This window comes from Thunnus albacares, chromosome 16 (genome assembly GCF_914725855.1).
Source record: "Thunnus albacares chromosome 16, fThuAlb1.1, whole genome shotgun sequence".
In the NCBI taxonomy this organism is placed as follows: domain Eukaryota; kingdom Metazoa; phylum Chordata; class Actinopteri; order Scombriformes; family Scombridae; genus Thunnus; species Thunnus albacares.
The window spans coordinates 20,480,487-20,505,521 of NC_058121.1; the positions used below are offsets into that span (position 1 = coordinate 20,480,487).

The window sequence follows — 25,035 nt, forward strand, 5'->3', positions numbered from 1 at the left end:
CAGATGACCGAAAGAAGACATCACTAGTGAATTATTGGAAGACTGTAAAGTATATAATTTGATACATATCATCACAAAATCGTGTTATTTCATATTTTGGGAATAGGAGAGATCAAACCACATCGACGTATTTGATAATGTTACAACGTTGAACAAATATATGAATTTAGTAGTATTTTATGAGATATATCAAAACCGCACTAGTTATTTGAAAGATTAGAGTGTCAAAAATCATAGCCTGGTCTCAAAAATATTTTGAAGGTTTTACAACAAGCTTGAAGAAAACATATATATGCTTATTAGATGAAAAGGTAAATCAGTCTGTTCATCATGTCTTCCTCTTAGACACACTCTCGAGGCCTATGAGGGACTTTGGTGTGTTTTGCAAGCCCAATTAGATTCAACTAAAAAAAAAACCTAATGACAATGGTGCAGTCTGTCTACAAAACAATTGTTGTTAAAAGAAGTGTTCTGCATCAAGAGGAAGAGGAAGAGTTATCTGAAGGTGTTATGGACTCTAATGATGACAATGATGCTGATAACGAGATCATTGGAGAGGGCTTTTAAGTGCCACGCAACTTGTTTTAACTATGCAAATATTATTTGTTCCATTTAAATAAATCATTGGATAAATAATTGAAGTGAATATTTTGTGATGCAAGAAGCCTGTACCTATTAATATTATAGTTAAAACAGCATACTAGACTCTTTTGGCTACTCATGCATAGTATGGATGATAATTGAAATAGATTCTATATTCCATCTTCATAAATGAAAGAAATATTAATCTGGTTTTCTGTTCCTTTACTAATATGCATCTTGCCGTGATCATTGCATTCAACAACAGAAATAGTCAATACACACAGTAGCTACCTGAAGACGGCAAAGACATGAGTGAATAGCATGAGAGAACGTCATTTCTTTACTTTTGCATTCCACTCAAATACATTTTATTGAAAATGCACACATTTAATTGTCATATAAAAAAAGCTACGCTTGAAGTCCTCTCACACTTGAGGGGTCATTACCTCGACAGCGCTCAGGAAGGCGTTGTTCTATCTGGCGCTGGGTTATGACAAATAAGTGAATGATTGGAGCATGAGATGATGTGATGAGGTTACAGGTTTGACTGCATTTCCTTTGGACGCGCAATATGAATAATAATAAATTAATGAATCATGTCAAATAAAGGAACCTTGGTGAAATCAACGAGCTTTCCATTTTGCTACTACACTGTGTCACTGCCAAAAATGTAACTAACATTTTGATCGTTAGCAGCCACAAGTGACGTTGCTCATGTGTCACGTTAGTTAAGTAATTTATTAATTAAAACTAAACTGTGTTAATTGCGGTTTGGCTTCAAAAGGCAATAAAGAGGCTCATAAACAACCTAAACTGTTCTTCCTAACATTAATTTACCTCATCACAGCATCCCGTTCCTATCACAGGAACCATTAATTTCAGGGGTTTTTAGGAATATTGTGTTTGTATTTCATAAAATAGAGGCAATATGTGTGCATGTCACAAAAAATTGAAGAAGGACTCCATCTGCCTTTTTTTCCGAGTTGTTCAAATGGAAATGCACACGGTGACGTAGGTTAGAGCGCTGACGCCCCCATGAAAAGTTGTCCAGATATACTATCAGTGATGTCACAGAGCTGAGTCTGAGTGTGTGAGATGTTTGTAAATGCACAAGATGAAGCAGAGGGACAGACAGCAGATGAGTGCCAGGAGCTTTGGAGGAGAAAGCCGGGAACAGAGCCGGAGCTTCGGAACGATTAATACCTGTGAGTCACACCAGATTCTGCTCTGATCTGGAGCTGTTTACTGGCAGGAGGAGAGCCCAGGGTTTATTTTTTTAAACTTTGAGCAGTAGCAACAGTGAGTGCTCTGTCTGTGCGACTGTTAGCATGTTTAGAAGAGCGTCAGCAACAGTGAGCACTCAGTCCGTTGCTGCAGCTATTGGCTAGGCAGGCTAGGGAGTTCATATCAGTTTATATGTAGCAACGTCTACAGACTGCTGTCCGTACGCGCGCTCTCTGTGGACAAAGTAACCGCTTCTCTCCCCCCACAGTTGCTTTCCTTCCCCTCTCTTTCCTCTCGCTACGAACACACACACATGCGCACACACATACACACGCACACACGTCTTCTTACACATCTGATGGTCAGATAATGTGGGACACAGCCCCTCGTTATCCGCCATCAGACACGTGTGTTTTACATGGAATTGGGTGAGTGCGAGACGCCGACCACCAGGCAGCGCCATCTTGCTATTGTCTAACGAAGACCCCTCGATCACTTCTGCTGTTTGGTTCTCACATGACTTCACGTCCACCATCTTTAAGATCGCGTGACGTCATCTCATGAGATCACGGTCGCCATCTTGCCCACAAACAGAAACACACACACTGACACAAAAACACACACACACATGCATTCACATATCAGTAATTCTATTAATTTTTTATATTAATAATTATCTCAAATAAATATTAATTATTGCTAATAACCCACCGTGCTCCTCACAGATCTGACAGTCGTGTCCCCCTGTTAGACTCTCTAACAGTTGGTGCCCCATATAATTAATATTAATCATTTCTTGACTTCATAACTAATAACTATCTATGATAATTATGAATATTACTAATAACCAAACGCACTCCTACCAGTCCCAACAAACCTCAAAAAACAAAAAATAATGAGCTTGCCCTTTAAATTATGGCCAGAGACCATAAACAAACACATATACCAGAACTGGGGGGCTGAGAGATTCTCAAAATACGTGATGTGTAATAAAATATATAATTTATGTTATGTTATGTGCCTCAAAAGCACCACAAGCAATTAAAACTCTATAACGCTGATATACATGTATCTAGAATGTAAAATGTTGATATGAAACGTATTTTGGGGTCAAAAAAGTTGAGATTCAACATATCCGTGGTTTGCAAAAACGTGCAATGCATTTTATTCTAGCAGCTGGGCTGAGGTGAAACACGGGAACAAAAATTACATGTACAGAAAAAGAAATGCAAGATGGGAAAATAAAGGAGTGAATCAATAGCGGACAGCAAGGGCGCCATGTTTTTGTTCATCTTCCAAACCAGTGGGTGGAAGAAGTCGGGTGAGAAGGGGAGGAAATTATTAAAGTGTGCTCTTGGAGTAATTAAGTCGACAGCAGTTTGACTCCAGCAGCTCCATTTTGAGTGTGTAATGTATTTCAATAATGACAGTGCGCGGCGGCAAACTGGCTTGTCGTCACGCTCTCTCTCCCAGCTAATCCTGTTACTGCTGACCACTCTGAAGGGGCGTGAGTCCAGCACTGCTGCCTGCCTGCCACTTTTGTAGGGATGGAGGGATGAGGGAGGAGACAAACAGAGAGAGACAGAAAAAGAGAGAAGCAGCTTGTTCATTTTCCTGTGTAGTTTCTCACTTGTTTGCTTGTGTGTGTGTGTGTGTGTGTGTGTGTGTGTGTGTGCATTCCCGGGCTTGCGTCCATCCGTGTGCCTGCGGCGTTGATTGTCATTTGTGTGCGTGTGTGAGATTTCAAGTGCTTGCATGTGTGGTGACGTGCCAGCATGGACGATGGTGCATATCTACCATAAATGTTTATTCAGTCCTCAGTGAATACACTCCAGCCCCTCGCTGCTTACAGAGGGGGTTTTCAGCATCATCTCAGGCTCTGAGCCCATCCACTCTGCTCCGGCCACAATGGCTAATCCTGACACAGGCAGCAGCGGCTAGCAATCAGCACTCACAGCCCAGAACATAATGGAAGCCTGCCTGCTTGCCCGCCTGTCTGGCTGGATGTCTGTGTGGATGACTGGCAGGCCGGCTGCTCATCTGGATGCTTGCCTTTTGTGCCTCTGTGGCTGTTTTGATGGCTGGGAAGACAGTGTGATGGACCACTGGTTATGTAAAGTCTATCTGTTTATAAAGGAGAGGAAAAGCACACCAAAAAACTGTCATGAGATGCTGATCAAAGAAACTAGGGGGAAAAAAATGAAAAGCTTGGGCCTTTTTTAGGATGACTGAAATGCAACCTAATGAATACTTAGAGCTTTAGTGTGCAACTTTAAAAAGAAAAACCTTTTCCATATGTATGTCTTTCTGCCTGCTTAGTCTGAGCCTCTGCAGGAACAATGAGCTGATGCAAGATAACTGGTCATTTCAGTTCTCCTAGTTCAGCATCTCTCAGATAATTCATGCTTACATTCCCCGTAGGAGAGTAGTCTGTGTAGTGACAGATTTTTTTAAAGCATGATCTGGTTATATTTTATTATTATACAGCACATTTTTAGCCATGCTAGCAGCAGTGATGTCAGTGAGTCGGTCCACCACTTTGGTCTAGACTGAAATATATCTTCTGGATTTATTGCCATGAAGTTTTGTGCAGACATTCATGGTAACCAGGTGATGAATCTTTCTGACTTTGGAGATTTTTCCACAGGTGCTACCATGAGTTTAACATTTTTTGGTTCTGAGTGAATGTCTCAACAACTGTTGCATGTACAGCAATTACATTTTGTACAGATATATATGTATATATGTTCCCCCAGGATGAATTGTAATAACTTACTAACTAAAACCTGCAAAACTAACATGTGTTATTATATTGTTACAGTTGTTCTCATTATATCTCTTTTCCCCAATCCTCTCTTCCTTCCTTGTATTCTGAAAGATACAGTTAATGTGATTAAAAAATGTTTGGCTGAACTATTGTTCTTTTTTTTTGGGCTAATTTAGCATGGTCTTTTTGTAGTTAATTTCAATAACAATGAAAAAATATGTTTGGCATGATTGACTGACTTTTTAATTTCCTCGGCTTGTTTCTACTGGAAGATTTGTAAAATGGAGAAAGTAACCTTTGTACCTCGGGCACATTGTTCACAGTCAGTTTGTGGACAGGCAATTTTACCTCTCGAAGCCAAATACATTCTGTATGTGTAACCAACCTCCCATAACCCCTTCAAGTAGTGGCTACCCAGTAATATTACCTTTAACTTGTTGTGTTTGGGTCTAAAATACTGCAAAATACATTTTACCGAAAAGCTGAGCTGTATTACAGTAGATGTGTTTTTCCTGCAATATGTTTCAAATATTGGATCACAGTAAATTGTCTTTAATGGGAGGAAATAGGTCTGTCCCTGGGGCTTCTTGCACAGAGGCAGCCCCAGCGCCTCAGACCTCTCTCTCTCTCTTTCTCTCTTATTCACTCACTCTCATTTCCCCACCTCTTTTGTCTCTTTCTATTACAATGCTGTTTGATGCTTACCCTTACTACAGTTTGTGAGCATGCACCATTGTGCACGCTAAAGCTTTCCTATAATGAGGCCAGAGGTTGTTGGCGGGGGGGCGGGGGGCGGGGGGGGAGCAGGGCGGGGTGGGGATAAATGGAAAGATGTGAGATATGCCGGAAGAGGTGGATGAAAGGGAGGAGAGACGGATGAATTGGCGAAAGAGCAGTAACTGTGTGAGGGGAAAATAAAAGATTTGCTGCATGTCCAAGGTCTGCTGTTAAAGCCTGACGACGGGCCGAGGCAGTAGCCATTGTGTTAGCGCAAAATAGTTCAAAGGTCCCCGAATCCTATTTACTTTTTCCATCCAGGATGTGACACGTGGGACAAGGTTTGCACTGCAGCACTTGTGGTATCCACATTCTCAGGGAATGAAGATGGTTGTGTAACTTCAAACGTTAGGCTACAAAACAACACAGCACAGGGACAGTAGCTTTCTTACCGGATCCACAAACAAAGATAAAGTCCTTTCATGCCAAAGATCTCTATTCCCGTCTTTCTTCGCTCAAAGGGGTGTGAAAAGATACTTTGCATAATCCAGTCGCATCCGTATGCAGCGAGCTTTAGAGAGATAAAGCGAGAGTAAACAGGATTCCCTCTGGCTGCCGCTTTCACCTGCTGGAGGTGGACTGCAAAACCAAGGCCACATTCGCAGAGCTAAAGGCTTTCCATGCGAAGGACCAGTTTTCCGCTGAGAAACTTACACAGTGATGAATTAAATATGACTTGATGAATCTGACTGTTTGTGCAAAGGCTGCAAAATATGTATGAGGGGGGGAAAAATTGCGATCATCACACTTTTAGGTGATTTTTTTTTTAGAATTTTAAATCAGTTTGACTTGACATGGATGGGGCAACTTCTGATTCCTGTCTCGTAATGTGTTTTGTATGGATTTGAAACATGCCAATGGCTCTCATCACTTGCATTTGCTACAGTATTTGTTATTTAGTTTTATCGTAACTATGAAATTGCTCTGTAACTGTTTTATCCTCTTGTTGGTTATGCAGGATACTACCTTGTCTCATCTATTCTTTCTAACGTGCTGGCTTCACTTATTAATTTTTTATTTGGCTTTATATGTTCAGTTGAAACACTCACGGATTTTTGCTCCTTTTCTCCAACTCAGTTTTCATTTATTTACACCTTAGCAAGCTCCCTCTTCTGCTCCAGCTGACCACTTCTCATATATACCAATCTGCAACAACAGCCCATCAACAGCACCCAGAGGGCTTCAACATGCAATATTGAATATTTCCATTAGTGCTGTATTGTTTGGGGGGGAACCATGAGGAGTGTTTGTACATCAGGAAAAAGACATGAACCATCATCATCACAGAGAGGAAAGACGAGGAGCCGAGGGGAGTGTGGGGGGGAGATGGGGGAGAGCACGAGGGAGGGGATAAAAGAAAAGAGAAAATAGATCAAAATTGAATAAAACAGAACTCAGTATAAGAGTACATGAGGATATCAGCATGTGCTGCTCTCGCTTCACTTTTCCTGTCTGGTCTAAAACGAGACAGCTTCTCGTCAGCGTGTCATCGAGGGAAATTCCAGCACAGCGGGGAACTCGACTCATCCTCTGTCTATTTGACTGGCACACAAAAACTGAAACACACAGACATATATTTGATCTACACCGCCTAACAAGGTCGGTACAGCTAACTGGTTACTGTGTCAATCTGTCTCTGTTTACGCCTGAGGTTACGAAGTTAATATTTTGACTGCTCTTTTTCAGTCGAAACATGTTTAGCCAAACAAATTTAAAGCCCCATTAATCGTTTGTTGTGTGTGTGTGTGTGTCGGGGGGGAGGTCATGGAGCAACATTAGCATTCATTTTGAGTCATGTTTCTTGTCATCTGATGAATGTAAGTCCAATTATCAATCTGCATTTGGCTTTGTTTTGCCCACCCCCCAACTCCTTAGGAAAATATCTGGCTCCAACATGTTCACTAGCTAAATGCTAACTTTGGCTGTCTGTGTTTTGGTGCTGGGCAGGTAGCATACAGTGGGTTAATAAGAGCTTTTTCTGGGCTGAGTCGAGTGATAATTCTCTATGTGTTTGTCATTTTGATTGACCCTGTTCACATTGCTCTTAGTTATTTGATCCATGAATAATATAAAAATATTGATTAGTGCAGCTTTAATAAAAGATTGAAAGTTAAGATTCATGCAGCCTCTGTAGTCAAGTACAATAGATCTAGGAATAAAGAAGATGTTGGTTTTTTTTTTTTTGAGAAAAACTGCAACACAATTTATGGGCTTAGATCGATTTTCCTTGGGCCAAGATATGAGCCAAAACTATATTTTTAAAGGGTTTAAAGGGGGGGGGGGGGGGGGGGGGTTTACTCTTATGTGAAAAAGGCTTGAAAGTTACATGATAAGAAGTGAGTTGAAATCTTTGGCTAAGTTACAGAATTATATCAACTCTGAAGTGTGTAGCCGCATTTCCTGGACTGACCTTTTTGTATTGAAAAGTCAAAATTTCAGTTTGACTCGAGGCCCTTCCGCAGACTCCCATCGCACGAAAAAGAAGCGAAGCAACAGCCTTAAGAAAACGCCTACAACAACATGCAACGTCCCTTAAAAATAGATTTTTAACACTTGTATGTTTTTCACAATTAATCCCAGCATTTCCGTGGCAGAGTGGGCTGAAAGATGGTACTTTCAGAACTTTCATTCCATCAAAGGCTGTGGATGCAGTTATCTAACAAAATCAGCAATTAACTGCAAAGAAGCTGAGACAATTCAGTGAATAAAGCAACCTAATTAACTCTCACCATGTGAATGTTTTTTTTTTTCCCTGGCAAAACACTTCTGATGGTTGAGCCGACACCAGTAGACTGTGTGTGTGTATGTGTTTCGGAGGTATGTGTGTGTGTTCTCTGTTTTTATTAGACACATAAGGACTCTCTGCTGTCCTCTGCCCAGCTGTGAAAGTAGCAGTTTACAGCCTCCAGGTGTATTGATGCACCGTTAATTCTGTGGCTTAATGTTCTTTTTCTGCACACACACACACACACACACACACACACTCCTACACATATAAGTGCAGTCTTTCCACTCAAGCCCGCAGATACTAGCATTACGAGCATCCGAGCACCTGGGCTTTCCATCAGTGTCTCCGGTAAAGTGGAGCTTTGTCTTCAGTGCCATGTTAGGAACACTTGCCTGGCTGTATTCATGCATAATCACATATGTTTATAATTCTATGAAATGAAGTGGATGATGACATAAAAAAAAAGTCTGTAGGTTAGACACTATTGATCTCACTGGTCGACTCATCCACTTTGCTTTGATTATATTCATGTACGCTCAGGCTCGTCTGTAGTCATACCTTTAACTGAGGCCCTTGAGGAGGAGACCTATCTCAGCAGGTGACAGCTATCAATCCAGCCCCGGGGTCGATGGAAGGATAGCTGAAAAAACCCCTTTCATCTTCCCTCTGACTTTCACCCAAGTGTCTGTCTCTCCCTGTGCTTGCTCTCCCTCCTTTTCTTTCAACTGTGCCTTCTTTCTCTCGCTCCCCCGCGTGCAGAATTCTCCAAGTGCTAACACACTTGTCCGAGACAATTATTCAAGCCCTTTTTTTTTTTACAGTAGCACACCAACACATCTTTGTTTTTTTTTCTTTCCCCTGCTCCTTTTTCCTCCTATCACCTTTTTCATTCACGTAGATTTGTGTGAATGTTCTGACGCTTCGGGTTGAGGGAACAAATCGACAGCGGAGGATGGACTTAGGCCTGAGAGAGAGCAAGTTTTTGGCACCTACTGCAGCTCCCTGGAGCAAATTTCAAAACAATTCTCCAGTGATGTTGATTCTCAGCCTGCAAGTACTTGTTGAATGTTTTGGCTGTGTACACAGGCAATCACACAAATCTACTTTCAGCTGGGGCTTAGTAGGAGTCTATTTATGGTTGGCCTGATTGGAGAATAATTTTGACTGTTAATGGGGACATTTCAAGTATTTCTGTGGTCTGAGACAGTTCAATCAATACCTCAAAGCCAGAAAACAAAGACAAATAGAATGTCAAATACAATGATGTTTTTTTGTCAGATTTAAATTACATGCCTAATATAAACTCAGTTTTTTTCCCTAATCTAGGACTTGGACAAATAAGAAATGAAGTTTTGATTTAATTATGGAAAAATTAATGGTCAGCACCTCTCCATTTGCACACCGACAAGATTTCCATCTGTCTCCGTCTCTGCCCTCAATCTTATTCTTTCCCTCTGTCCTCACTTCAGGACGAAGTCAGTATCAGAGTGTTTTCTTCCCCTCTCTTTTCCCCCGGGGGATACAGACTCGGCTCTTCCCCCCATCACCTCATCATCATCCATCTGGGAGGCAGGATAAGCACTGCATGGGACATTAGGCCCATTACCCAATCACGACAGGCTACCAGCCCGGCCCACCGACTCTCCCCTTGCTCTCAAACCGTGCTCCAATTTACTGGAAAGGACGCTGTGCTTGACACAAGTTGCAAGGGAGTGTTGGGCTCTATCGGTCTTTCATTAGGTCTCGCATCACTAAATTGCTTTGGAAAGATCTCTGCTTCTCTTCTAAGCAATCGAGCTTCCTCCTCTCTCTTACAGATAAAGTACATTCCTTTGTTTAGCCACTGTTTGTGGTTTAGGATTATATGAAATGGATGCAGTTTTTGTATCTCATTCATAAAGTTAAAAATGTAACAGAAAATATAGTTTAGAATCAGTGACTAAAAGTGACTTTTAATGAGTAGTAAGTAACTAAGTAAACTGTGTTAGAGGCAGATTTTAAGCGAGAAGGTGGCTGATGAAGTATGGTGTAAGTATTAAAACGATGAGTCTGCAGTATATGAGTTGAGAAAAACGTCACTGACGCTTCCTTTTGTCGAGACAGGAATGTGGTATGTTGTTGATGCCGTCAGCTAATCAACACCGGATCTCAGTTTGTTACTAAGGCTGTTAGAAGTGCAATCTCTGACAGAGACCTTCAGCACAACAGTTACAAACAATACAATACAATACAACACAAAAAACTTTTTGTGTTGTATGGGCAATTTGTTAGAAGCAGCTTGTTGAACACACAACAAAGTAACATACAAACAAACAAATAATACAATATACAGCAAAAAAAAAAAAAGGAATATTGAAAAAAAACATATAATATTGATAAATAATCTTGACGAACACAATGAAAAATATCAGATAAAACATTCACTAACAATGACAATAGTAATGGCTTTATTTATGTCTTCATTATCAGCAATGCTGCTAGAACATGCTGTGACTGAAGGTTGGTGTGTAGGAGGCCAAGGTTGAGAAAGAAGAAGATCAGGAGGAATGGGGAGGAACTGACGGGCAAGATTTTAAGATAAATGAGGCACTTGAATTTGCTGAAATCACAAGTTGACTCTTTGGCACCCCAGGTTTGGATTTATGCTTAATGTTTGTATTTCCAAATAGTATTTTTTACTTCTAACGCTAGGATAAGGACTAACCAGTCTATCTGGAGAATGTAACTGTATTTCAGATAATGAGTTTGGCTGTGGTTGCTGGAGGGTAAACTTCACCAAATCCAATAAAGAGCAGGACCGCTAACACTACCCTAAACTGTGATACAACACCAGCTTCCACACAGAGAGGGAATACAACACAGTGAATGTGCTATCATGAATGGAGCTTTTTAACGTAACTGAAGCCCGCAAAATAATGTAGTACCAAATTCTCCTTGACCTCTAAGTAACACTCTGTTAGGGTACCTCTGCAGATAGTAATGCATTCTCCACACTTTTGATCTTCCATTTTTGGTTTTGGAAAGGATAAAAAAGACACCATCATCCAAATACTTAATATATGGCATATTGACCTTTGAAAGACCTGCCTAGTTATGGTCGTTAAGCCATAACAAATTTCTGCAATTCTTTGCTTGCACTAATTTCAACCCATAGCCTACCAACATCTTTACTGTACAATAATCCTGGAAACACCCAGTTACCCACTGTTATCATTTCAGAATGAGCAATAACTTCACCACTGGTTTCACTGAGGACAGTTATAGCACTGTTTAAACAACTTGTACTTTCAAAAGGCACATCTTTCACACTGATGCCAGGACAGAAAGTAAAGGCTTCAGATCAGAGATAGAGTAATTGTACCTACTACAAGACATGCACTACAATTAGCACACAGTAAAGCCTTGTCCAGTAAATGAGAAGCATTTGCAAAATAAATCCTGTCTTAATGTCTCTTCTCTTTAATTTTAATTCTATTAACTTTAAAGCTGTTGAAACATTAAGCACTGATGCAAAACTCACAATCCCTGCATGTTCACAAAACTAATTATTTTTAAGTGCTGAGGAGTTTGTCAAATATGTGGTATCCTTAAATCATACTGTTTGAAAGGAATCTTTTTGTCTGTCACAGAATTTGTTGTTGTTGTTGTTGGGTGCATGAATTAATTTGTGTGTGTACAGTATGTATACGTATTCCTGTATATTTCATCATGTGTGTGTTTTCTGGGGGATGGAGGTCTGAGTGTCACTCTTTGACAGTGTAGCCTGGATCTAGCAGGGATTTAGTGGTTTTGATCCACAGTGTTAGTGACCGTCGGGCACACAGACAGGACAGAGGGTGTAACCGGCCTCAAACCCCCAACTAATCTACTCACAGCGTTATCTCCTGCTAAAGGAGCTTATAGAGCCGCTGTCTACCCCAGAGGGTACCCCAGATGTACAGTAAACTCCACAAACACACACACTGATGTCACTTGCTCTTGTAATTATAGGTCATATATAACATCTCTCTCTAACTTGATGTGTACAAAAAACTACCACAACTACAAAAAAAGGGAAAACAGCAAATACATATTTGCAGGAAAAAATCTGATCTTATTTCCTGACAGGAACAACACACGGCAAGGGGCACCAAGGGAAATCTACAGAAGTTCAGGTTATCCCATGTAAATGTATTATTTCATTGAGATGTTGTAAAGTTATTCCAACTGTTACAATCCCTACGCCTTCCCCATCCACCCCTCTCCCTAGTGTTGGATATTCAATATATAGTGGAGTTGTAGGCAGATGATCCCTAACTAAATATTCTGTCCCACTTTGCATGCCGAGATGGTAGTAATGCAATAAGCCTGTGTACGTAAGCACAGGGCACACCATCTGAGTACTGATCCCAATTCTGACTGTCTAGTATGTTAACAGGGTGGCCAGCCCGGGCTAAAGGATCACAGACTCTGGTAATGGATTTGGATAAATCTACACAGGTATTTTTAAATTCAGTGACACTCTAAATAGTCCTCACTCATATCTGAAAACCCTCAAACCCTGGACTTTTCAGTGAGCAGAATAGTTCAACATTTTGGTAAATACATACTTTCACTTTCTTGTCAGGATTTAGATGAGTTGATACTACACATGTTGCTTATTTGTCTCAAATATGAAGCTCCCACCAGTAGTCGGTTAGCTTAGCTTAGCTTAGCTTAGCTTAGCGCAAAGACTAATTTTGGACCAAGCTAACCTCTAATTAACATGTTATATCACTTCTGGTAATCTGTACAAAAAACAAAGTGTAAAAACAACAAGTTGTGGTTTAACTTGGCTTTATGTGCTGGACTATTTCTTGCCCAGGTGCAGTGACTTCCAGAGCCAGGCTAGCTGTTTCTCCTTGCTTCTAGTCCTGTGTTACGCTAAGCTAACCATCTCCTGGCTGCAGCTTAGTACTGAATGAACAAATGTGAGTGGTGTCACATCACAGTGGTGTAGTCTCATCAAACTCAGAAGTGAATAAGTGCTTTTCCCAAAGATGTTGAACTTTTTTTAACCTCTTTTTAAAAAATAGTTTTAAATCTCTGTGTTCATTTTTAGGAGTATAGTCATCTAATGAGTCCCCATTGGAAAGCATCTTTTTGTTCTTTGTACATTATCCACCCACTGATGCTGCAGTGTGAATGTAGGCATTCACTTAAACATATACAACTTGTTTTTAGATTGTGAGCAAGAGCTATTCTGACACTGAAAATGCCTTTCACACTCCCATTCATCCAATATTACTGATTATTTAATGTTAATATTGCATTATGGTTCGCATTTTTGAGCAAAACCTTTCCAGTCTCAGATGGATTTTAAAGCACTTTGCCAAAAATCCTTCCTTGTTTTAAATGTCAAAACAATCTAAAAACAGGAATTATCCTGGCAAAAGAATAAGAACTACAACTTGGCAGTCTTACAATTTCATCATTATGAAATATGTATGACACGTCTGTTGTACACTCTAATTGGCATCCTCCTCCTCTTCCCTCATCCTCCTCCCCTGCAGTTTTCACGCAATGATTCAACCAACGGGCCAAAGTGATGATATGAGCCTCAATGACATATGTAAGCATGTGGAGATGAGAGCACGTGGGAGGCTTTTAGATCCAACATGAGCTGTTCATGGGTGTTTTCTGGCTGTTTTCGCTGAGTCCACACTCCCACCCTTCCGAGGTGAGAGCCAATGAGTGAGAGAGAGTGAGGAAGAGGGAGAGAGAGAGAGAAAGAGTGCAAGCCAGGCGGGGATGACTCTCTTACATAACGTCAGCTGCTGCTGCGTGACACGTTTGGTCACACTCCGAATCACTACTCCTCAGTCCACTACCAAGAGGTGTGTATGTGTGTTTGCATAGGCGTGTGTGTGTGAGAGTGAAAGACAGAGCGAGATGGTGCTGAGAGGGTGGTCTGCAGTGCTGCCCATGGGTGAGTGAGAGGATTGTTATTGATTGCGCAGCTGTCGCTTTTAATTATGTCTCTATCCAATCAATGCAAAAGGCGGCAGGAGCTAAAGTGACAGTTCTCCACTTTGATTACTCATGTCTCCTTTGTGGCTCAACTGTTCTTTTCTTTCACTGGGTGCCATGTTGCATCCATCTGCAGTCATTTTTAGTCAGATATTTTACCCAGCATGAACCTGTGGTTTCATCCATTTGGGGATGCACAATGGCACAAGTGAGCAAAACATTCAAATACTCCCAGAAATGTGTTAAGGATACAATAATTAATCCAATAATTGAAGATGTGCATTTATCAATATCAGGGCTCTGGAAGGAAATGTCATGTTCATAGATGATGTTAGATGACTGGCAGTTTGAGCACATCTAAGGCCTGGATGGGCAGTTGAGTCATCGGTACAAAAGATGAGCAACTGTGTTAGCAAATATCTGGTTCTTTAATTTAAAAAAGTCAAAGGTACAAGCCTGTGTACATAAAACATAAAAGAAAAAAGTCTATTATGACTTGCAAGGACTTTGATAAGAAGCATCTGATCACCAAGCTAAACCAAGTCTATTTTTAAGTATCAGGTAGAAGCTAAAGATTACGCTTTGAGAACTTGAAAATACATTTGACTGCCTGAGTCAGTTCCCTTTTTCAGATTGTGGGTCAATTTTGGACGAATTCGGCAACTATGGTGCAGTGGTTTGTCCCCAACTTCTACAAAAAGTGTTCCATGTTTGCTATTGCTCTGATTCAGGCAGTCTTCGTCACATCAACTACACAGATGCTAAGGTTTATGGCTATTGTTGTATTTAGAGCCATCCGCCATTCTAAACTGACGATGGCCATTACACAAACATATGGCATCAGTAAATGCATACATATAGCATATAGCTTCAGATCTATGGGCTCCAGTATTTCTATTCTGAGAGCTATTCATGATATCATTGAAAGAAAATGTTCACTAATGCTCAGTTTTATATCACATGTTCAAGGACTTTCCAGGAAAGGACTGTGTCATTTGGTGCCAATTAGGAAAAATAGGAAAATCCCTAAAAGAACTGCTCTATTTAAATCCAAAGAAATATTTATTCATCCTCATAATTGTTGAATTGTATGCTTACCTGTGGAAATTTTTTTGCATGTTTACATGACCTGCTGTGTACTGACTAGAGGACTTTCCAGGTTATTCTAGCAATTAATTGGAAATAATAGATTGGAAGTGTACCATTTGAAAATTGTCTCTATTTTTCCTTTAAATAGAGCCAATGCAATTTATCACATAAAATCAAGTGTTGCCAATTTTCATAGGGTAAATTAAAGTAGAGGAAAAGTACTCCAGGACCACCAGCTTCTCTCACTTTGCAATTCTTTAGTTCAGTGCTTGTTTCTAATGTCATGCTGCTTGAATAATGATACCAAAACAGTTTTGTTGTCCATAACTACATCCACTGTCGTCTGCATTCACAGTGCAGATTAGATACCATTTGAAACATTAGTGTGTGTAATGGACAGCACATTGTCTGCTCCTGGCCCGCTGTGGTCTTCACCTCTCACTCTGCGAGCACAATGTACACCATATTTGTCGAAATCCATTTGAGCATGCATAAACAGTGTCAAGGTAATTTATAGAGAGTGTATTCTGGGCTTAATTTGTGTATGTAGCTACAGTGTCCTTTGAGTGGCAAAATGAAATTTACCCCTGCAAGCTAAAACAAATTTAACGAAAGAGGACTCACAATGGCAGCATGTTTGTAATTGTGACTTTCAATGTTTACCCTATTAAAATTGAACGCTGTGTTAAATCAAATGTTCTTGTGAATAATAAAGCTCGCGACTGATGAAGTGGGCACTGCTGAATTAAACAGGCAGTAATTAAGGTGGTGGTGGGCCTGAGCTAACAATGGAAACAGTACAATGCACTACAGTCCATCACGATTAATGGCATCGCTTGTTGATTAATTCCAGGTCAAAGAATAATATGCACTCACCAAAAAAATGTTCTTTCATTCTTTATCTCTCTTCATTTCTCTTTCACACACTCTCCTTGTAACTTCATCTTTCTGTTTCTTTCCATCTTTCCCAGTTGCTCTTTCTTTCTTTCTCTTCTCTGAGTGATTGAGGTGTGGAGGTAGTCTGAAAGACATAATTGGATCTTTGAATTCTTTATGGATACAACATTCCCCTCTGACTCGATGCATTTCCACATTACCTCTGCATGATTCTAAAAGCTTTTATATCTGCGCTTTTTAATTTCCACAATGTTTAAATTGCATAACAGCTGTTGGCATCCCGAGCAGTTTCATTACTTTTTTCTGGCAATATACATTTGCGGTCCAATTTATCACTCAAGGTTATTTGCAATTAGCTGAAGCATGCCTCTGTGTACATGGAGAAAAGGCAAAAACACCCGTCCGTCAAGTATGGGACAATGATTTTTGGCGCAGTCTATCCCATTGTGTGTACTTTGATTTGTCTTGTCTCCTACAATGAAAAATGAGTATGTGTAATATAGATGTGACGGCATGGATTAGCTGCACTGAAAGACAGACAAACACTCCTGGTGAAATTGGGAGATAGTTTCAAATTCCTCTACTGCTGGGGGTGGGGGGGGGGAACATGTGAGTTCTCTGAGGAGAGCCATAATTCCTGCCTCTCAGCCATTTTGTTGTTTGGGATCACACCAGGACAATCATGGCTTACTGACCCTCATCCGTTTCCATGGGGACAGAAATTTCTGCCATTACAGAGATTAGAGTCTTATCTGCTTTTGTTCTATTTTGGAATAGCTCATGCAGACTATCTGGAGGCCCACTGTTGCTACTCCAACAGCTATTATCAGAGATACAATATCTACCTCTGTTATCACTACCCTTACCACTAGTGTTAAAACAAGAATCCAGGGCTGCACTCTGTCCGCATTACTTTGTCTGAAAGTTTTCATTGCCAAAGTGGAGACTGGCATATTAATTAAAACTGCGCTTAGCAACAACTTTACAAAATGATTGAAATTGAATATCTGGCATCATGCAACATGATGTAAGTAACTTGCAAACACCAAACTTCAGTTAGTCATCTAAGATGATTTTATAATAAATTATCCGAAAAAATCCAGCTTTCTCACGCCTCTTCTGTTTTTAGTGAGATTCTGCATTTCAATTTAGCACTTTCCATGGTGGAGAAGTGACCAGAATTAGATTTTGGCGATTTGTGTGAATTTAAATCAACACTACAAATCTCTTACCAACCCAATTTTCCACATCAGTATGTTTGGTGAATGCATTCCCCCAGTGTAGCCCAGTGCATGTGTTCTTTTCATTTAAAAGTCCAGTGTGTAACATTTGGTGGCATCTAGCAGAACAGACTTGGCAGAAATGGAATATAATATTCATAAGTATGTTTTAATTAGTGTATAATCCCATTAAAATGAGAATTGTTGAGATTTCATTACCTTAGAATGAGCCCTTTATATCTGCATAGGGAGTGGATCCACTTCCACAGAGCCTGCCTTGTTGTTGTTAAGATTGTTTTTCACAACTGAAGACATGCTCATCAGAAGCAATCAATCAGTCGATTGATTAGTCAAACAGTGCTCCCGTGTGTAATCCATAGTGCTTACTAATCAACAGTGGCATGGTGAGAAAGAATAAAGCAATAAGATCCTGGATTCAAACTTGAACCGGGCTTTTTTCCAAATGTTTGTTTGCTTTCTTCGGACATTGTAAGGACTTTGGATGGACTTACTGTATGTGTGAATGTGTTTGTCTGTTAATGTGTATTAGCCCTGTAATAGACTGGTGACCTGTTCAGGATGACACTGCTCTCACCTCAAGATTGCATCCAAGAAGGTTAAAAAAAAAACCCTGTCAGTGTTCTCAATTTGTGTCATTCATGTTGGTGGAGAGTCGGTCATCTCAGCTCAGTCAAGGACCTCACTGTGCATGAGCGATGAGCCCTTTTCTGCATATGTGCTCTGTGAGCAACTTAATTAGAAAGAAAGTGGCTCCATCTTGATGTCCACTTCTCTTAAAACATTCATGATCTTGCCTCCTTTGGTAGGATTTACAGACACTAATCCCAACTATGCCCCCAATTTCTAAGTTAACATGAACATTATCTAAGGCTCAAAATTAGGGTGCAAAAAGTGATTCAGATTGATAAAGACAGTTGTTTTCACATAGAAATCCTGCTGAATGCTGCTTTAAGATACTGCAACAAAAACGTCAATCAGATTTTATTTGTGTCACTACAGTAAAAGCCAACAAGCCCTCGAAATTAAACAATAATTTGTGTCGTTGGTCCATGCTGTGTAGAACAACACATATAAGATATCTATCAGCAAGACGAAATCACTGTCAAAAATAAAACATTTTATGATCCAACAACTTAAATGTTAAGGTTTGGTTTGCTTTAGGCACAAAAAACAATTTGGTTAGTGCTTGAGAAAGACGGGTTTGGGTTAAAAATACTACTTTGTTAAGGTTAGGGGACTTTTATCATCATGGTTCCTCCTTTGCTCCCAGCAAACAAGAATCAAAAGTCCAGCAGCTGGAGGTGTTTGTCACTTGAACATAACTCATGTCGTTTTTGGATATTTGCTGTAATGAATAATGCTCTTGTTTTTAATGGTAGGACAGTTTTGTAAAAGCGTTTGTAGCCTGTTGCTGGCTTTCACTTCCTCATCAGTAAGTGTGGGTTTGCAGTACTGAAAATATCTCATCACTGTACTCTATTCTGTGGCCATGGCAGCCTAAACACATGTTTTAGTCACAGAAAAGGGCATGTTGATCAAACCTTTGTCACAGCTAATAATCAACACTTATGGAAATGTGGCATATGGGTAGAAAGTGCGCCCATTGTAATTACGAATTCTATGAATAACCTTGGAGAGTGAGTTCATAGTTGCTCATATGTGCTGCCCTCATTTTCATACCCCACTCCTCAATAAAGTGCCTCCTAATGACCTCCTCTTCACTCTCGCTCCTCTCTCCTTCCCTTGCTTTGTAGACCGAGCTCTCACAATCCCCCAGGGGACCCGAGAGAGAGTCTGCGTGCTCCGTGTGATGATCAGCGAGTCTTAGAGAGATCCTGACAGCCAATCATCTGTCTTCTAGTGCCGTCCTGCTTGGCTTCACATTTCAGGAGGGTGCCATTTCTTATATTCCTGCCTGGAGAGCTGTTTCATGTTTGGAATGGACTGGTGGTTTTTCTTTGCCCTGACACACTGCGGAAAGTGACTCTGATAGATCTGCGCTGTGTTTATTAGGGGGGGAAATCTGCAGAGCTTTGTTTCCAGCCATCTATGGATGCTCAAGTGTAAAAAAAAAAAAAAAAAAATTCACCCCGCTTCCAAAATCAGCCTAGATTAGTTACAGAAGAAGCATTTCCTTGTACTTTTCTCCCCTCTCCTTCACTAGCCGCAGTGTAAAGAGGAAAGTTTCCCATTAAAAATGTTCCCAGACCCGGCTCTGTTAGTGTGGAGAAAATACATTAGGGGAGTTAATGTGATTTTGGCTGAGCAGATTAGAAATGTCTTTCATGGTCACATTCCAATATTAGTCCAGAGCTAAGCCTCAATATGTGTTTCTTTTGTGCTTAACCTCATAATGTCAAGAGACCCATAGTCACTTCTGGCATGGATATTCACTTGCGCTGCCAGCAAAGTTAGCTGCTCCATTCCTCTAAAGCCGTGTGGAAAAGGAGGGGTTAGGGGAATAACATGTGGCAAGGAGGAACATGGGTGTAAAAATGGACATTTGATAGATGTTTTTAGCAATGACGGCTTGGAATGGCACATTGAAATGTTCCCCTACCCCACTCTTACTCACTCCAGTTCGTACTCGAGCACATGTTGCAAACTCCCCGATGAGTGACATGGCACAGTCAGACGGGCAACGTGTGCACACACACAAGTAGACAGTCGATGGCCTTGCTGATGATCTGTCCTAACAGACTGAGTCCTGGTCATCAGCCGGAACCAAATCCTCAGAGTAAACATGAGTGGTGACTGATCCACATTCAGTTTAAATGACCTCCATGCCGCTGCTGCGTCTCACCGAGGGAATTCAAACGCCTCAATCACACTGCACTCTCTCCTAACTCAATCCAAGAGGGATTAAGCAACCAAATCAATTAGAAGCTGCGGCTAAGAAGCAAAACTCTGCTACTAGCCCCCCCCCCCACTTACTCTCTCTCTCTCCATGTGCAGCCAAAAACAAAAGGTGCTTAAGTACATTATATATAGTAGGAGTGGTCACTGGCTTGTAATTATAATTAATAACAGTTGGGTAATTGGAACCACTTTCCTGCTATATATTAAACTTCTACAGCACATATGACTCAGAACCCAAAGGTCTATTTAATTCTATTAAAAGAAACACATTCAACTACTACTTAGACAGTATGGCATAGACTCAATAGAGGCTGTTCAAATCTCTTTTTGTGTCTAATCCGTGACTTTTCTACCCTCTCTCTTCCTCCCTGTTCTCCCTTCTCTTTCTCGACTAAATCTTTGTCTGCATGCAGAGCCTGTTCTTGCCTCTCTTTACACTTTTCTCCCTCCTGTTTTCCCCCCGCGTTCACCGCATCTCTCTAGCCCTGGGAAGAATACAGAAGTTCTGAGGGAAACAAGTGTGCTCCGGCGGCAGGATGAGAGGACCAGTGCTGTTGTTGAGTGAATCCTCGGTTTCCCTTTCTGTCTCTCTCTCGCTCTCTGTCTGTCTCCCTCTCTCTCTCTCTCTCTCTCTCAGTCTGTCTCCTCCTAGTCCAAGAGAATCAAAGGAGATCAGCTTTCTTAGAGCCCTGTCTTAGAGGGGTTTGACTACAGAGGAAGGAGAGCAAGGAAGTGGGGGAGGATATTCATCTGATAGAAGTAACTCAGAGGGCAGCATCAGACAACATCAGATGAATGTAATGAAAACGTATTCAGCGTTTTTGTCTTTTGTTTTCAACAGTTTAATTGTATTGTTATGTTAGATACCCAATCTTGGGGAGGTTATTTTGTGTTATTGTCTATTGTGTATGTATGTGTGTTCTTCCTTCATGTCTGTCTGCCAAAATGTCTGATCAATTCTTAATGATAAAAATAAAATAAAACAGCCAAATCATGTGTTGGGCCAGAATTACCCTAAACATACATTTTTCCCCATTATTCCAATTTAAGTAACTTCAAGATTGGAAAAAAAACCCATCTTACTCCACACTGTTACAGTATAACATATATATTCTGTAACAGGTTCTTCCAACCCTTCATTGAGGCTATCTTCACAGCAAGTGTCTCTTCAAACCCAAAGGCTCCGTGATTTTTCCATCAAATGGAAAATATTCTAGATGTCTCCTGCATCATTTTATACACATTTCCCCCCAAAATTCGGCCTGACATATCTGGTATCTTTGAAACTTTGGGATCACCACTAGAATTTAAAATGAAGTTCTGTGAGTTTGAACAATGTTTGACTGCAGCTTGAGTTTGTACTGACTCACCAACTGGTGGGACAGTGGACTTAAAAGTTCTTATCCTCAAGATTTTCGTCCCTGTTGATTTGAAGACAAACGTGATTACTTGTAGTAACGGCATTTGCCGATTAATATTACATTAATATTGATTTACATGCATGCATGGTTTCCTGTCAATCCCTTGTGCATTGAATCCAGTGTAGGAATGGTGAACTCCGCCACAAACAATGAAAACTTCAACATTATCATACAGTGAATGGCAATTATAGAAAAAATGCTGGCCAAAATAGCTTTTAAGTTAATCAAAAAATCTTAAGGATTATAGCTTTAAGAGGTTAAAGGTAATTCTTAAGTCCATTGACCTTATTAATTCATCTTGGTGATCATATACACACCATGCTGGGTAAACGTGTGTTCATTGTACCGCAACATACAACAGAATGGAGTTTTGATGATGGAAGTGCAGGCATACTCAGTAATTAGGTAATCACTTAATTAGCAATTAAATAAGTAGGGAGATAAAAGGTGTGGATTCAGTCCAATATGATGAGAAAGAATTAGAAATGATTTAATCTACTGTTTAACCAAAGGATGCATCTCAAACGCAAAATGTGCATCTGTTAATGGCCCCATATTTTGATTCAAATATGTAAAAATGATTACTCTTTGATTGTTCCATCTTGGTGTGATCTCTCACACACATTGGCTCATACTGACTATCTGTTGTTGGTCCGTCTGTTTGTGCCCTCGCCCTGCAGCCCTTCTGTATTTGTTTGTATGTTTATTCCTCTCTTTGTCACTATTTCTGTGTCCATCTGTCCGTCCATCTGTCTGCATGAGTAATCAATAGTCTCTTCATTAGACAAATGGAAGGAGATGGGAGGAAGCTTCATCAGGAAGCCAATCAGATAGCATAAGTGGGAGGGAAGGACTTTTCAGATCCAAATCAGCTGCTATGAATCACAAGGGCAGAGCTGATTCATAGGGCACAGCTTGATTTAGGGCTGGATAGGCGTGATTCAACAACAAACTGGTTGCACGACACTGCACCTCAGTTCTATACTGAAACGTGCTTGTGCTTTTGACATTTACTAATGACTACAAACTTTGGTGTTATTTACATATATGCATTTTTTTTGCACATGTGGCCACGCTTGCTCACATGTGCTCACTGACAATCACATCACTGTATATCGGTGTAACTGCATAGATGGGAAATTGAAAGGTTGTAGTGACAAATGGAATTCACAGAGTCGTGTCTGTGTTGAGAAATGTTTGGGTTGTAACAATAATTCTTGAAGTAAGTAGGTTTTAAACCTCCATGATTCCAAAAACCATTAAAATGAGATTATGTAACTTTTGAAAGAAATAACCCATCATCCTCTTACTGTAGAAATAAAACACTGAATTCAGAAGAAATAAAACACATCCTTGCACAATTTAATACACTTGTCATGGTCACACCTGCTCCATCTCCCCCTCAGCTTCAGACTCTCTCATTTCCTAGGGGTGTGCCCGAAGACAAATATGTTAGTCGGCAAAGCACAAATAGTGTGTGTTTTTTTTACAAATATTTGTTTCATACAAATATTTTTATAATTATTTGTTTTTGAGAAGAAAAAAAAACATGTCAATCACATCCACCTGCTACATGACGCACATTTCCTAATTTGGACCTCACTCCCAGAGTTTGGGGTGTTCGCCAGAAATAAAGCTGAGCTACTGACACATGTGAAGTGCTCTCAGGGGACTCTTCATAACAAAGTTAGGTTGTAAAAGATAAGCATTAAATGAAAAGTGCAAAGCAATAATCGTCTTTGAAGTTCTTCCCTACACGTTACACAGTGTGCTGTCTCTGTGTTATGGGTGTATAAATAGGTAAAGGTCTCTCTGCAATGAGGTGATGAGTAAAGTTTTAGCTCAGTAGTCAGCACAGTCGCCCAGACACCAGGTCTTGAACTGGAGTCTGGGAGACTCCAGTTCAAGACCTGGTGTGGGGACCTCCTTCATAAGGTAGTTTATTCATCAACACTTATTGTAACACTTTAATTTTGCTTAAATTAAAAGCGTAATAAAAACAAAAACAGGATTTTTAAGCTTTCCATTTTTATGCGAATACAAATACAAACACAATTGCAGGCTCAACAAATACAAATACAGATATAAATACAAATACTGGGCCCGCTGCACATCCCTATTCCACTAGGCCCTTTATTATGGAACTTTCAAGACCCTGCCATTCCCCTCCTGTCCACCAGAGTCCCTCAGACTTTCCTGGCCTTTGCCAGTGTTTGGATCCTGACCTCCCTGCACACCTGTCCTTCATTCCCTCATTAAATTCCAGAGAACATTTACCTTCCGCTCTCCCACTCTCCTTTGCCACATGTGGCCCAGCCATTCATGCCAGTAGTTTGTACCTGTGTTTAGAATCTGTTTGTTCAATATGAAGCTGGAGCCAGGAAATAGTTATCTTAGCTTATCATACACACTAAAAACAGGTGAAAATGGTTCTTTCCAAAGGGAAAAAACAACCTACAAGCACCTCCAAAGAGCACCCTGTCATCCTGCTTTTACACTTTGTTTAGTCTCTGCAAAAACCAAACAGGAAGTGAACTTAAGAGGAAGACTGGAAGCAGCCGGAAACAGCTAGCCTCTGTCCAAAGGTACCTCCTTATAAAATTACAACCTGTTTTTGGTTTTTGTACAGATTAAATCAATGAGATGCAACTTGTTAATAAGTAAACTTTAGAGGAGCTGCTAGGCAGATTTTTTTTTTTGCTTAGCTTCCTGCTTCCAGTCTGTATGCTGGGCTAAGCTTATTGCCTGTGGGCTCTAGCTTCAGGCTTAGCATGCTTACATGAGAACAGTATTGATCTTCTTATGTAAGTATTAGCAAGAAACCTGAGTGTATTTCCCAAATATATCATGTCAAACTATATATTCAAGACAGACTTGAACAATTTGAACCTATCCTGTAAATTGCCAAACACATGAACACACTTTCTTGCAGGACATGGGATGAATTACACTTTTCTTGCTCCTTTCTTTCTTCATGTCCTCTTCATTTAAATGCTGTGAAGTCAGCAATTGTTACAGAGGAAGAAGAAAGATCACAGCACATAAAATACCAAAGGAGGTGAACCCAAGCCCTCGTCGGGGAATTTATACATGACTATGAAAAATGGCTGCCTCGCAGACTACATCACTTGTTCCCACTGCAGTCTTGGCTTACTGAAGCGCTTCATCCTGAACTGTTCCATTTTCAAAGTCACCGCCTGGTTCCATATTCATAACCATTCCTGTATGAATGTCCAATTCCATTTCAGCCCACAGACAAATCACCTGCTTAGACCCAGAATGCTAACCCTGTTCTGTGTGCATTGATTGATCTGTCTTCTATCTCCCTACAGCAGCTTTATTTCAAATCTGAAAGCAAACATTAGCGGCCCGAACATTACCCTTCTCCCTTATATTCTATCTCTTTATCTCTCTCTACATTACATCTCTCTCTCCCTCTCTTGCTATCGCATCCAGGAATCA

General features: G+C 40.4%; 1 long non-coding RNA gene across 1 annotated transcript; it reads left to right on the forward strand.

Annotated features, from left to right (window-relative positions):
• The first annotated feature begins 12,932 nt into the window (after positions 1-12,932).
• On the forward strand, positions 12,933-21,148 carry LOC122999641. Its single transcript, XR_006407796.1, has 3 exons — positions 12,933-13,027; positions 13,610-13,933; positions 19,048-21,148. It is a non-coding gene; the product is annotated as an uncharacterized LOC122999641 (long non-coding RNA).
• Positions 21,149-25,035: the final 3,887 nt, after the last annotated feature.